The sequence below is a fragment of the Perognathus longimembris genome, chromosome 4 (genome assembly GCF_023159225.1).
Source record: "Perognathus longimembris pacificus isolate PPM17 chromosome 4, ASM2315922v1, whole genome shotgun sequence".
NCBI lineage: Eukaryota > Metazoa > Chordata > Mammalia > Rodentia > Heteromyidae > Perognathus > Perognathus longimembris.
Genome location: NC_063164.1, coordinates 89,832,741 through 89,842,783, shown reverse-complemented (window position 1 = coordinate 89,842,783; position 10,043 = coordinate 89,832,741).

Genomic DNA, 10,043 nt, shown 5'->3' with positions numbered 1-10,043 from the left:
GTTTGTTACCTTCTCCCTCATACCCCCCTCCCCCCTCCCCCTTACCTTTTCCCTCCCTGAGGTGTTCAGTTCACTTACACCAAACAGTTTTGCAAGTATTGCTTTTGTAGTTGTTTGTCTTTTTTACCCTGTGTCTCTCAATTTTGGTATTCCCTTTCAATTGCATATTAGGTATTAATAAGTACTGCCAAAGTGTTTTCCAAATGTTTTGGTTTATCCATTTATACTTGCTCTTGACACATCTGAGAGCTTTGATTGCCATTAACCTGACCCTTGAAATAGTCTTTTTTGTTTTAGTGAACGTTGTAGCTTGCTGTGTTTTAATTTACACTTTTCTGAAAGATCAGGAGGTTTAATGTCCTTCCATATGTTTGTTGACCATTTGAGTGTTGTCTTTTGTGAAGAACTTTTTAAGTTTTTGCCCATTGTAGACATTTTGTGCTCTTTTCCTTACTGATTTGTAAAATAGTTGATATATTTTGAAAGAATCTTCTGTTGGATATATTCATTTCAAATGTATTCTCTCAGGAAATGGTTGCCAATTCATTTTTTTTAATGACATTTAAAAAATTCCACTAAGGAATAGAGTCCTTAAATTTAATGAAGTTCTATTGATGAATCTTTTCTTACATAATTTATATGTATTTTTGTTTTCAGGAAATGGATCATATTGAGGTGATGATATTTTCTTCTATAATTCTTATTGTATAACCACTTGCATTTAGCACCATGACTCCTAAAGGTTAGTTTTGGGTTGAGTGTGAAAAACAGGTCAGAGCTTTTTCCCCCCCCCAAAAATTGATATGGAATTGTTCTAGCAAAATTTATTCAAAATACCACCCTTTCCCCAAATTATAGCAGACGTTTCTAAAAGAAAAAAATAGAATATTGAAGTACAGATATGTTTCTGGAAACCATTTTCCAGAACATTGGTCTGTTTGTCTATCCTTGCACCCACACAAAAAATTTTAACCTGATAGTTAGGTCCCTTAATATTATTCCCTTTTTTATTTCTTCAAAATACTCTTTGTGATTCTAGATAATTACACAGGATCATTTTAGGATCATAGTTTAACCTCTTATTAAAATTTATTGAGATTTGCAGAATCTATAAATTTGAAAAAATTGACACTAACATTTACAATCCATGAACATAGCAATTTTCCCTACTGATGTGGAAATGGATTGGTTTCTGTATTGTACAACAGTTTTCAACATAGAGACATTGAAAATCTTTTTCTAGATGTAGTCCCCATTATTTTTTGGCTATTTTTCTATATGGCATTTTTATTTAATTTTCCAGTTGTCTATTGCTAGTACAGAGAAAAAACAAATGTACTACTCTGTTTTCAGTGGCCATGCTAAAATCAAACTTCATTACTGTCACTGCAAATATCTGGTACTTGCTGAAGGTGGGAATATTTAAGAGAGAAAAAAATGGCTTTCTAAGAAGCTACGGCAAGATCAGAAGGGACTCAGGTTTTGGATTAAAAGTATTTCAGGGAACTTGAGTGGTAATTGGTCAAGGATGAGAAAAAAGTTTCAAAACTTATTTTGAAAAGCTATGGAATAATTGTAGGCCCCATAAGAGTTATAAAATATGACTGTGGAAGTATTGAGAAATGTTAAGATACCAAAGAATAAAGAAATTGATCAGATGGTGATATGGAACTAGAGGGAGTAGTTTAGTTGTGGAATGAATACATAGCATGCCCAAGGTCTGAGTTTAATCCCAAATAGGTGTGTTAGGAGAGAGGAATGGAACTTATTATAGAATTGAAGAAAAGCCATCAAGAAGGTAATAAAAAGTCAAACCATACAGCGTTACAAGATGCCCATGGAGCCAGAGAAAAGATGGACCTTATATGTAACCATATGTGCAATTGTAGATTTTTAACTGACTGTAAATAAGTGCATTTGGCAACAAAACAAAAACTCAAGAGAGAGGAAGATTTTTATTTTTAAGTTTTTATGATCTTTAAGTAGTTGTAAACAAAAGGTTTCAATTCAACATGTCTGTTTTTGAGTACAATGCATCTTGATCAATGTCATCCCTTTCATCACTCTCCCTCATTCCTCCCAACCCAGCCATCCCTCCAACTTACCTAGTTCCAATTTCACATCTGTACATTGAATATTATTACTGCATTCACAGAGAGAGACTTTTAAATACCTTGCAGTTCAAAGAACAAATTGAGCCAAAGGAAGACCTTTGAATTAATGTATGTATTTGTCTATTGGAAAAAGAATTTGTAGGAAGGTATCAGGTCCTCCTGTCTTGAGTTAGGTGTAACTGGTAATAATAGTTATCTGTCATGAGCATCCTTTCTCTTTATCTTGTAGAATTAGTGGAGGGGCTGCTGTAGGCCTAGTTGATAGATAACTCCATCTCCTCATTAAGTGTGTGCCTGGCCTGTCAGCCACAGCAGTTGTCACTTAATTATAGCAATAACTAACATTGGTTGAAGAACTGCTGGGGAGAGTGACAGATGCCGATTCCTTCTACTTTAAACTTTCTAAGACTCTCCAACTATTGAAATTTGATACAAACCATAAAATTTTAATGTCCTTTTAATATTTTGCAAAATTCAGCCCAACATATTCAAAATATTATTATGCCAATATCTAATCAATATGACATACTTCCCATGCTTTTTTCTCATATTAAGTCTCCAATATTTAATATTCATAGTGTATCTTAATTCAGGCCAACCACATTTCATTTGCTCAACAGCTGCATGTAGATAGTGGCAAGGAACCAACCTCAGAATATGCACCCCAAAAGAATGTCAACTTGATATACTGAGTATTTGAAACACAAGGAAATAAAGAAAATTGAAGATGTAAGAATTTATCTTGGACATTCTCCCACTTAGTAGATCTTCTCCTGAAAATAAACCATAAGACCTCATTCCAGAAGGTTCCTCCCATCCTAGAAGGGAAGTATTGTCCCTGAACAAATGGATTTTGTGAGTCCCCTCTCCTTCAGTTCATTGCCTTAGATCATTCTCTTATGACCAATTATACTTCTTTATAAACATCACTTCTTCATTAGACAACAAAAATACATAAATATTTTCATTTGGTGGGAGGTCCTGCATTTCCTTATAAAGACTGCATTACAAAAACTAGTTAAGGTGTGTGCTTTTCTTTTGTCAATCTGTCCTCCTCAGTTTTATTTGCCGAGAGAACAAGGTAATGTGAGAGGGTTGAGTAAAACCTTCCTTCCCTATACTAACAACATTGTATGTTTTCTAGGCTTAATTGTATTTAGATGAAAGTTTTTCAGCAAGAATACTTAATAGACAGAGTTATACCCTCCTTAGGATGCCCCAGGTGTCTCCCAATAAGTAATCTAAATTTGAGTTCTTGATTAAGGCAGTGCTCATTAGATTTCTTTATTATCATTTAATTACTATAATTTACTTTTATATTAGTGAAAAATCTCTGGGCTGATACTTTGGCATCATGTCAATCTCGTTTTCCTAATTAATGTTCACCTACTGATGTTAATAGGTATTGATTATGCTTGTTATTGTAATGGAGGTTTTAAAATAATGACTAACTCTATTATTGCATTACATTTGCTACTTGATATCCTCCTATAAAAAGCTTTATCTCATTCCTTTCCCCTTTTTTGAAGATCACTATGATGAGTGCACTTAACAAAAGTAATAAACTTGGTATGTTAGGATCAAATTCTCCTTTTCCTTCCTCCTCCCTCTCTCCCCTCCCCCTCCATCCCTTCTTATAATTCTTTTTTGTCTTAAGATATTTAATTAAAAATAGGACTTTATAATCTGGTTTTAAAATAACTATAACATTTCAAAATAGTGCGATTCCATATTTCCTAAGTTGGTTATAAGCAGGTAGTTTTTAATAGTCTATTTCTCATATCAGCATTGACAACTGATTCTTCTTAGCCAGAAGGCAAAAATGAAGCCTACTTTCTAAATAACAGGGTGGAGATTTTAAAGTGAAATCAACAATAGACTGCTCCTGCCTGTCTTCTGCTCTCCAAAGAGCTCTCTCCCACCAGAAGTTCTATCAGAGTTGTAATAAAGAAGATTATAATGTGTCAGTCATAAATTGACTCATACTGTTTTGTTTCTTTTATGTTTCCTTATGGATAAATTTTCACCTCTCTTCAGACTCTTCCCTCCTTCCCTCCACCCCCACACTAGTAAATGAATGAATTATTTCACTTCATTTTAAAAGAAGAAAAGTAGGATGAATTAAACTTTGATTTCCTTTTTTGGTGTGTATGTGCCTGTACTGGGGTTTGAACTATAAACCTTCTATTCTTGCTTAGCTTTAAAAAAAAATTAATTTAACTTTATTGTAAAGGTGATGTACCGAGGGGTTACAGTTACATAAGTCAGATCATGAGTGCATTTCTTATTGGACATTGTTACTCCCTCATTTTTCTCCCATTTTCCCTCCCACCTTAGCTTAAAAAAATCAATTTACTTTATTGTTATTATAGAGGGCATACACACATCCATCAGGTAATAAGTACATTTCATACAATTTCATCTGTGCTTCATTTTCTCCCATTTCCCTCCTCCTATCTCTATCTGAGAATTGTGTAGTTCATTTTCATCAGTGTCCAGTGAGCTCCACTGCTGCACTTTTTCACCCTTTTTCCTTGGATTCTGTGCCGGCTCCCCACACTCTCACAGATATGCACATGAATATACCATATATAAGGTAAAGAACACAGAATTGTCAGCAAAAGAAAAAACAAATTAAGGAAAGGATCCTTTGTTTCCATATCTTTGGAGTTCATTTCAGTATACATATTATTTTATATACATATGAAGAGGCATTTGGGTATAGCACCTTTGTGATTCTCTCTATCCTCTTTTGGCCTCACTATGTGAGAGTATCTTTCCTGTGTAATCTGTCATATACAAGTCCATTTTAGATTGAACTTCTGCATACCAGAGAGAACATAAGCCATTTGTCTCTCTGATTTTGGTTTACCTCACTTAATGTGATTTGTTCTGGCTCCATCCATTTCTCTACAGATGGAATTATTTTATTCTTTCTAATGGCTGTGTGAAATTCCATTGTGTATAGGTTCTACACTTTTTGGATCCACTCATTTGTTGTGGAGCATCTGGGTTGCCTCCTTATGTTGGCTATTGTGAAGAGTACAGCAATGAACATGGATGTATAGGCATCTTTGTGGTATCATGATTCTTGTTGCTCAGAGTAGATGCCTAGGAGTGGTATGGTTGGGTCTTAGAGATCTATGTTCAGTTGTTTGAGGAACCTCCAGAATGCTTTCCTGAGTGGTTGTACTAGTTTACATTGCCACCAGCAGAACAGTAGGGCTCCTTTCTCCCCACATCACATCATGAGATTATTTACTTGAGCTATTTCTTTACATGTGTGCTTAGAGCTACAAACTTTTCCCTCAGCACTGCTTTTGGTATATCCCAGAGGTTCCTTTGTGATGTATTTGCATTTTCATTGAATTGTAAGAACTTTCTAATTCCTTCCTTAATTTCTTCAGTGACCCAGGTGTTATTCAGCAGTGTACTATTCAGCCTCCATGTGTTTGAGTGCTTTCTGCATTATATTATGTTGTTGAAAACTAGTTTGTTTCCACTGTGGTCAGATAAGATGCAAGGAAATATGTCAATCCTCTTGCATTTGCTTGGGTTATTTGTGTGTACTGAGATATGATCTGGTTTGGAGAATGTTCCATGGGCTGCTGAGAAGAATGTGAATTGGGTTGTTGTTGGGTGGAATACTGTGTAGATGTCCGTTAAGTCCATTTGAGTTATGGTGTCATTTAGTTCAGAGGCTTCTTTGCTTATCTTTTGTTTGGTTTACCTGTCCTTTGGTGAGGGTGGGGTATTAATTTCCCACTATTAGTGTGTTTGAGTCTGCCCTGTTCTGTAAGGCCAAAAGTGTTTGTTTAACATATTTAAGTGCTCCATTATTTGGTGCATGGATATTGATCATAGATATTGATTCTCTTCATGAATCATCCTTGCTACCTGCAAGCAGGACAGCATGATCATGTGATACTGGGGCTGAAGAACTGAGAAAGGAGAGAGAGGATAGGAAAGGAGACACTGGGGGTCCAGTGCTCACCAGTTCTGAACCCTGAGTGCCTGTTAACTAGCTTATTTATTGAGGAATTGAGTCCTTTGATGTTTAGGTTTATTATATAGAAGTGTGCCAAGTTTCCTGCCATTTTCTTTATTTTGCTTCTTTCCTATTCCTGTGGTTATTAAGTTGGTCTTCTACTGATTTTTGTCTGATGTGTTTCCTTGATTTTCATTGTTTACTTCAGATTGTATACCCCCATTTGGTTTTCTTTTGTAATGCTGGTTCCTGAATTCCTTTAGTTTTTGTTTGTTGCAGAAGGTTTTAGTTTTACCATCAAATGTAAATGTAGCTTAATTGGGCACACCGTTTTTGGGTGGCAGTTGTTGAGCTTCAGGGCTTGGATTATACCATTCCAGGCTCTCCTTGCATTGAGAGTTTGTGTGTAGAGATCTGCAGTAATTCTAATTTTCTTTTCATTGTAATATTGATCCTTCTTTGATTTTTGTAGCATTTAAAATCAGTTCCTTGCTTTTCAAGTCTAATGTTTTTACTGTAATGTGTCTAGAAGTGTTTCCTCTTGAATCCTATCTGTTAGGTGAGTAAGATTTTCTCTCTTAAGATTGTTACTATTTTACTGAGTAGGGTAGCGCTTTTTTGTTGTTGTTTTGTTTGTTTGTTTGCTTCTAGTGTTGAATTCTTCCCCCTCATAGATTCCCAAAGCTGAGTCTTCCAAATTTTGGATTTCCCTTTGGTAGTTTCTGAGGATTTTTTTCAATACCTTTGACTTTTTTTTTTTTTTTTTTTTTTTTTTTTGGCCAGTCCTGGGCCTTGGACTCAGGGCCTGAGCACTGTCCCTGGCTTCTTCCCGCTCAAGGCTAGCACTCTGCCACTTGAGCCACAGCGCCGCTTCTGGCCGTTTTCTGCATATGTGGTGCTGGGGAATCGAACCTAGGGCCTCGTGTATCCGAGGCAGGCACTCTTGCCACTAGGCTATATCCCCAGCCCTACCTTTGACTTTTTGTTCTGGCTCCCCTGTTTTATTCTCAACTCCTGATATTCAATTTTCCATTTCTTTTACTCTGTTAATTATGGATTTCACTGTGGTTTACACTGTGGAAATTGAACCTTTTATGCTTCTGAGATCAGTTCTCAAAATGTTAATTTTGTCTTAATGAGTTATATAATGTTTCTAATTAGAAATTGTTTCTAATCTCCATATCTTTTGGGGGGTCCTGGATATCCTTTCATATTTCTTCTTTCTACCCTTGAAATTGTTTTTGCAACTCCCATTTTATTTCATTAGTTAATTCTGTCATCCTTTCTTTACTCGTTCTTTTGTCCTCCATCTCTTCTTAACTCTCACTGAGGTCCTTCCCTGGATTGTTGTTGGGTTTTGGATTTGGTTTGTTATCTTGCTTGTTCATGAATCTTGTAATCTTCCATTGTGATATATGCCTTGGGTTCCGGGATTGTCATGGGTATAGCCCCTGCTTGGCCTGTTGGTGCCCAACATGTGGTGGCCTGTACTTGGCTCGGGCTAGCTCACTCTGGTTTGCACACTGGTTCCCTGGGCCAGCACATGCTTGTTCACACTTGGCCTTAGGCTAGTTAGAAGGAGCTTAGTCTGGTCTGTGGCAGTAGCTGTTAAGGCTCTCTCTTCTGGCTTTTTCCTGATTAATTGGAGTCTCTCAGAGTTGTCTGCCTGAGCTAGATTCAAACCAGGATACTCTGATCTCAGCCTCCTGATGATTTAGGATTACAGTTGTAAGCCACCAGTGCCTGGCTCCAGGTGTAATTTTCTACTACTTCACTAACAACTCAGAACTTGAGGAGAGAAGACTTCACTGATATCTGAGGACTCCTTCTGTTTCATCATACTTCTGCTAAGCACTCACTTTTTTTTGCTTAAATTGCAATATAATTTTAAAAAATCTTCTGTAGACCTTTGCTTGAATTGTGATGCTGAGGGCACTCCTGAGACTGCAGGATTATTGGTATTTTTTTTTCTTTTTTTTGGTGGTGGTGGTGATATCCACAGAAGCATGTCCTTACACCCATTGGTTCCCACTGAGCCTGAGTGGTGCAAATTCTGTGGCCACAGGTTGCTGGAAGATGCCCTCCCCCTCGTTTCCCAGGGTGTACATTTCTTGAATCACCCAGTTGTACAAGACACTTGCTTTCTTTGGGAGTTTGCCAAGGAAGAAAATTGTCAAGGAGTCTTTGAAACATTTAATTTAGCTGGCTGGAAGTCTTTGCTGGTCAACCAAGTGGCATCATGGAAGGCTTCCAGAAAGGAACATGCATAATTGAGTATATTTACTTGACCTAGGAAGTCACCTGTAACTTGTTTTATCTATGTGGTAAAAAAAAGTGCATTTTGTGATTATATGGATAGTTTGACTAGCCTTGCCCTGGTCAGATTATATTTCAACTTAGGTCAGCAAAGGCGGCACTATGCACTTGCTGAGGGCCTTTGATCTGTTCAGTTATCTGTACCAGCATGCTCATAGGGCCATTACCCTAAGGCATTAAGCATGGCAGGATGGCCTCTATGGATTACAGGCATGAGAATCAGTGTTGCAAAAGCTACAAGGACCAGACAGCTTTCTAAGGGACCTCTAATAATGTCTCGTTTTTCCATTTTGATCTAGTTTCCTTTTTTAAAATGTATTTTATTTTTATTATTTTCTTAAAATTTATTTATTGTCAAAGTGCTGTATAGAGGGGTTTCAGTTTCATACATAAGGCAATGAGTACATTTCTTATCCAACTTGTTACCTCCTCCCTCATTGTTCTCTGACCTTCTCCCTTCCCCATTTCCCTCCCTCTCCCCATGACTTGTATAGTTTGTTAACAGCATATAGTTTTGTAAGTGTTGTTGTTGCATTGGTTCATCTTTTATCCTTTATCTCTCCATTTGGATGTTCCCTTTCCCTTTAGGCCTGATAAATGTATATATAATACCCAGGGTACCAAAATCAGTTACAGTGACATCAGGGGTAAAACCATGAGTAAGAAAGACAAAAAAGGCATAATTTCACATGGTATGTTGAAAATAACAATGATAAACCACTTATTTCCATAGCTTGGAGTTCATTTTGCTTAGCATCATCTTATGTGTTCATATGTACATAGCTATTAAGCTATTGTGATCTTCTGCTAGGATTATCCTAGATGTGTATTAATTATTCCCAATGAGGGAAACCATAGAGTCTATGTTTCTTTGGGTCTGGATCACTTCACTTAGTATTATGTTTTCCAAGTCCTTCCATTCCTTACGAATGGGGCAATGTCATTCTTTCTGATAGAGGCATAGAACTCTGATAACATCTTAGCTCCATTTTCCATTAGCGTTGAAACACACACACACACACACACACACACACACACACACACACACACACACACACACACCTTTTCCCAACATTTCACTGCTTATCCAAGTGTTCAACAGCCAGAATGGCATGCTTTCATGTCATGATACTCACATAGGCCCAGTCCATTTGAAGTTTTGTTTTCATCTTTTCCTTTATAAAAAATGAAGGCTTGCTGCAGCATAACAGAGAATGAAGGTTCATTTGCCCCTTTTGTTTAGAAATAGTCAAACTTGAAGACCTTCAATTTATCAAAATTGACTCTACTGCTCTTTCTTGTGTTCATAGCAATACTGTTATCTTGAGCCTCATCATGTCTTAGAGATATAATATTAGATTTGGAATTTCAGAAATGAGTTCTCAGTGTGATTGTGAGGGTACAGTTCTCTGAAATGTTCACCTGAGTAATTACACAGAGATGGATGCCAATCCTCTTCTTTGTGCTGAAAGTCTTTGGGCCAGGACTGCTTTGTAATATTTGTTATGGAAAGGCAGTCTCTAAGAATGCTTGCCATAGTTCATGTGGGCCAAGTGTCCTTCCAACCGAAGCCACCTTTACTCTGAATCTTAAGAGGACATGTGCTAAGATGAAAGTGGTGATTG